The following is a 6000-nucleotide window of genomic DNA, read 5'->3' as shown; positions in this document are numbered from 1 at the left end:
GCAACAGAGTCAGGGGCGACTACGGGCGAGCCTATACGAGGCCGAGGCCCAAGCAAGCGAAACGCTTGGGACGCCCTGTGTCGTGTCCGAGACCGGCGGGAGGTCTCCGAATGGGGTCCCACCGTAGGGAGGCACCGAGCCACCGAGGCCCAGCGAACGGCCTCGGCACCCACTAGAGAAACCCTCCGGTACTCTTGGAGCGCGTCTCCGGACCGCTAGCCGACCCCCAGCGAACGGGGTACGGGCCTCCACTCGGACTTACCCGATAACAGCTCACCGGAAATGCCGTCGCTCGCGCCCACCGAGGGTAGCACGGCATCTTCCACCCCTCCTTCCGAGCGAAAAGGAAGCGCGAGGGTCGAATAAAAAGCCAGGAGAATCCCTGACGGCCCTCTTGCCCCGTGCAGAGGCTAAGGGACTCTTCCTGCGAAACATTGCCGAGGCCCAGCGACTTAGACTCGCGCACGAGGGGGCTCGGCAAAACAAACCCTCCTTCCGAGCGAAAAGGAAGCGCGAGGGTCGTTCAAAAAGACAGAAGAACTCCTGACGGCCCTCTTGCTCCGTGCAAAGGCTAGGGAGCTCCTTCCGCAAAACATTGCCGAGGCCCAGCGACTTAGGCTCGCGCACGAGGGGGCTCGGCAAAACAAACCCTCCTTCCGAGCGAAAAGGAAGCGCGAGGGTCGTTCAAAAAGCCAGAAGAACTCCTGACGGCCCTCTTGCTCCGTGCAGAGGCTAGGGAGCTCCTTCTGCAAAAGTCGTCGAGACCCCGCGACCTAGGCTCGCACCCGAGGGGGGCACGGCAGACAGACCCTCACGCGCGAGGGGCGAACCAAAAGCCAGGGGGACCTCTGACCGCTCTCTCGCTCCGTGCGAGAGACTCGGGGGCTCCTCCTGCAACTTTGCCGAGACCCAGCGGCTCAAGCTCGCACACGAGTGGGCTCGGCAAACAGCCCCCTCGTCCGAACAAAAAGGACGTGCGGGGCTAAAGACAAAGCGACCCGAGCCCATTACGGTCCAGGGGTTCGAAAACTGGGCCCCCAGGGGTTTCGACAGCCACCCCAGTATAAAGGAGTCAGGGACGACCACGGGCGAGCCTGTACAGGCGCGCCCCGGGTCGTGTCCGAGACCGGCGGGGAGGTCTCTGAATGGGATCCCACCGTAGGGAGGCACCGAGCCACCGAGGCCTAGCGAACGGCCTCGGCACCCACTAGAGAAACCCGCCGGTATTCTTGGAGCGCGTCTCCGGACCGCTAGCCGACCCTCAGCGAACGGGGTACGGGCCTCCACTCGGACTTACCCGATAACAACTCACCGGGAATGCCATCGCTCGCACCCACCGAGGGAAGCACGGCATCTTCCACCCCTCCTTCCGAGCTAAAAGGAAGCACGAGGGACGTACAAAAAACCGGGAGAACCCCTGATGGCCCTCTCGCTCCAGGCGGAGGCTAGGGGGCTCTTTCCGCAACATCGTCGAGGCCCCGCGATCCGAACTCGCACCCACGGGCCCGGCAAACGCGATGAGAACACTCCACTCGAAAGGGAAAAAAGCCCCTGAAGAAGTGAAATCACTCCCCCAGGGCCTCGGGGGCTACACCCGGCGGGTGCGCTCGCGCGCACCCACCGAAACCTCGAATACAAACGCCATCCCGACAGGAACTATCAAGAGCCAATTCTCGTCAGAACCTCAGGAGGAGTACCTCCACTCCCCCCAAGGCTCGGGGGCTACTGTCGGGTACCGAGAGAAGGGGTACCCTAAGCAAGACCCAAAAAACAACTGCTTAGACTTCGGAGAGATCGAAACCAGCTAAACACTGCCGGTCTCGGCCGATTCTCCGACTCGCCCGAGGCCCCGGGGGCCTCGGCCGATTCCCCGACTCGCCCGAGGCCCATCACCACGAGCCTTGGCCGATTCTCCGACTCGCCCGAGGCTCCCTCACTACCGACCTCGAGCGATTCCCCGCCAAAGGCCTCGGCCGGGCCACCGACCCTCCGCCTCGCGTAAGGAGGGCTCGGCAGCACTCCCCTGCCCCTTCCTCCTCCCGTCCCTCTGACAAAACATCGTGTCGCATCAACTCAGCCAACTGCTACCCCTGACGACAACCGCATGCTCGGCACAGTACAGCAGAATGGCCGACGGGACAGGAGGCAGGACTGGGCAGGGGTTACCCGTCACTGTGCCAACCACCGTGCACATGGGTTGACGCCCATGCCCCCCTATGCTGCCAACTCCTGGAGGACAACGCAGCGTGGGGAGCCACGTCTGGGCTACTGTGGCCTCGGAATCAGTACCCAGGACCAATAATTCCCTCCAAGGCCTCGGCAGTGTGCTTCAAGGGCTCGACAGACTGGGGACCCAGGTTCCCCAAAGCCCCCCGCGATGGCTTGGCCTCGGCACCTACAGAACCACAGCCCCCTACGACGTCATCACGCGATGACCTGCACGTCCCCCGGACTGGGCAGGGGTTACCCGTCACTGTGCCAACCACCGTGCACATGGGTTGACACCCATGCCCCCCTGTGCTGCCAACTCCTAGAGGACAACGCGGCGTGGGGAGCCGCGCCTGGGCTACTGTGGCCTCGGAATCAGTACCCAGGGCCAACAACTCCCCCGAGGCCTCGGCAGTTTGCTTCACGGACTCGGCAGCCTGAGGGTCCATGACCGCCGAGCCCCCCACGATGGCTTGGCCTCGGCGTCTGCAGAGCCATTGCCCACTACGACGTCATTACACGGTGACCAGCGCGTCGCCTGCCATGTCCTGCATCAAGCTGTACTGGAGCCCCGCGACGCACAAGATCAAGTACGACCGGCGTGTCACTTCTGCACGACAAGGACGGAGCCACTCCATCGACCATACCACAACAACAGTGGCCGGCTACAGGGCTCGGACACGACACCCTATCTGCAGAAGCGCTATGTAGCAACCTATGTACGTTCCCGGTCCTCCCTTAGAGTATAAAAGGGAGGGACCGGGACCATTTCTAGGGGGGGAGGACGAAGACACCGATAGAACGAGACACTTCCACTACGCTGCTTGAGAACAACGCCTCAAACAGCCCGCACCACCCTCGCCGAGACCTGGGGCTAGCCCTCTCTCTCTCCTAGCTTGTAACCCCCTACTACGAGCACTCCGGTGCAAGGAATACAAGATCAATCTCTCAGACTGGATGTAGGGCCTCGATTGCCTGAACCAGTATAAACCTTGTGTCTCCTTGCATCACCATCCGGGATTAGGGGCACGCAGCACGAATTCACTCGTTGGTTGAGGGACCCCTGGTTCTAAAGCACCGACAACAGGTGATTAGTCCATAGGTACATATGTGTGAGCAACATATGCCATGAATGTAAAAATGGCTTGGAGATGCTGCAAAGCTCACACATGTGAAGATGAAGGAGCTCATTGCACATAAGACATGACATTGAGTCATGTGATCAAGATAGAGAAGATCAAGACAAGACTTGGCTTGATAGACCAGTTGCAAGCGTGAAGGGCAAGTTGAAGGCTTTGGAGTGATGGACCGCGTGGCGGTGAAGCTTGAGCAAGACTTGGCGCTGATGGATGATGGCAACAGTGAAGAGCAAGTAAAGTCAAGATCGATGAACCAATATGATCATGTGATGATATGGAGTGAATCATATCATCGTTGATCGTGTTGGTGCATGTGTTGCATTGACATTGGAAGGAATGGAATGCACAAGGCAAAGGTATAACCTAGGGCATTTCATTTCACCGGTCATAGGCATGTAGAGAAGTTTATGACCGGATTTAGGATAGATGGCCGTACTATCAAGAGGAGCAAACTTATTTACATATCGGTCATCTAGTGCCACTCGAGTGATCTAACTTTGCATCGTTGCTAGGATCGAGTGGCGTGGCATGTTGAGTGGCTAACATCCTTTGGGAAATGGTTATGAAAAGCTAACACACTTACACATGATGGTGTACACTTGGTAGTGTTGGCATATTTACTAAGGAGATGGAGTTGGAGTTGATGAGGATCAACTTGGTGAAGAAACTTCATCGGCGGAGTGTCCGCCCGTAGAGTGCGGACAGTCCGACGGTGCCACCGGCGCCCTACACAGAAAAGATAGAGTCTCACTGGGTGCACCGGACGCTGGCACTGGAAGTGACCGGATGCTGGCAGGGCGCATCCGGTCAGGCTGACGCATGATGACACAGGAGCTGGAGTTTGATCGGACGCTGGGCTGCGTCCGATCACATGCGACTGGATGCGTCCGGTCAAGGTCGGTACCTTACTGTAAACGATTGGACGCTGGACCTCAGCGTCCGGTCAGTTGAAGCTGCTGCGTCCAGTCAGAAGATGACCGTTGAGATCAGAAGAATGCCGTTGAACGCAGGTGACATGTGGCTATCATCGGGCGACCGGACGCTGATGTCCAGCGTCCGATCAACACGACCGGAGCGTCCGGTCGGCCTGATTTTTGCCCAGTGAAGGGGTAACGGCTAGTTTAGCCCTTGGGGCTATAAATAGAAGTGGCCTTCGGCCATGGTTGGTGCTGAGCACCTTGGGGGATTTCGTGTCCATGCTTGAGAGTGCTTAGGAGCCCTCCATCTCACATATACCTGATAGTGATCATTCGATTGTGTGAGAGAGCGATTCTAGTGCGATTGCATCGTGAGGTTGCATCGAGTGGCACTAGGTGATCAAGTTGCAAGCCGGTGGTGCTTGTTACTCTTGGAGGTTGTCACCTCCTAGACGGCTTGGTGGTGATCTCCGTCGAAGCCCGCAAGAAGCTTGTGCGGCGCTCCGGAGAAGTGCTTGTGAGGGGCATTGTGCTCATCCCGTGGGAGCCGCGAAGAGCAACTTTAGTAAAGCGTGTCATTGAGCTAACCTCACTTCCAGGGTAGGTTCTTGCGGCGCCCGATGTACGGGCTTGGCGGGTGATGCCAATTAGCCGCCGAACCACCAAGTGAGCGATCGACACAACGGGGACTAGCGTGTTGGCAAACACGTGAACATCGGGAGAAAAATCATCATGTCAACCTTGTTCTTCCCGTTGGTTCGCATCCCCGTTACACAAGCTTGCGATTACATTCATATACATTGAGCTTGTGTTGTTGCTTTTATAATTAGTTAGCTTATGTAGCTTGCTAGTTACCTTCTTACTTGTGTAGCATAGAAGTAGCTCCCTTGCGTGACTAATTTGGTTTGTGTAATCTTGTTAGTCATATTGCTTAGTTTGTGTAGCTAAGTAATTACGCTCTCTAATTTGGCATTGGTTACCTTGTTATTGAGCATTGCTAGTGAGCTTAGTTGACTTTGTGTTTTTGCTTACTAGCATGTGTAGGAGTTCCCTTGTTGCTTAAAGTACTAGTGGCATAGGTTTATGTGACCTTGCTCCTAGAATTGGTTAGGTGAGCTCTAGCTAGCCCGGCACCTTTGTTGCTTTATTAGTATCTTTGCAAGGTGCTAGTGAACATAGATAGAGGGGTGTAGTCTTGGCTAGACCGATAGTTTTAATTCCGCACTTGTTTCGGTTAGCCAACGTGATTAAATTTTAAAAAGAACTATTCACCCCCCCTCTAGTCGCCATCTCGACCCTTTCACCGTTGTAGCTATATATCCGCAGTCATCCGTCAGTCCTTTCTGATTTCCGCAACCGCTCTCGAGAGAAATCACATCTCAGTAGCCCTCTGGCTTCTCTGTATCGTACCTCTACGCGCACGGAGTAGCCGAAGAGCAGGTGCCTCCAGAACCCTCGTCCGCCTGAGAACCTTGCACGGGGTGAGCGGCGATTAGGTTTTTGGGGAGCGATCCGCGACTGCTCGTCCACAACAAGGCGTCTTCTTCCCGGTGACCGTTCGTGGGACTATACTGCGAACATCTTTCTGCATCGACTGCGGTCCACGACTTCGACCAACGCACTATGTCAACTGGTGCGAATGAAGCCTCCGCTGCCCTCGGCATGGGACCCTTCGCTGGGTACAATCTAATCTCTGTGATTACTGTACTTTGCGCTTTTACTGTATCGATCTGTAT

The sequence above is a fragment of the Miscanthus floridulus genome, unplaced genomic scaffold, assembly GCF_019320115.1.
Source record: "Miscanthus floridulus cultivar M001 unplaced genomic scaffold, ASM1932011v1 os_2472_1_2, whole genome shotgun sequence".
Lineage (NCBI taxonomy): Eukaryota > Viridiplantae > Streptophyta > Magnoliopsida > Poales > Poaceae > Miscanthus > Miscanthus floridulus.
Note: the sequence above shows the minus strand (reverse complement) of the source record.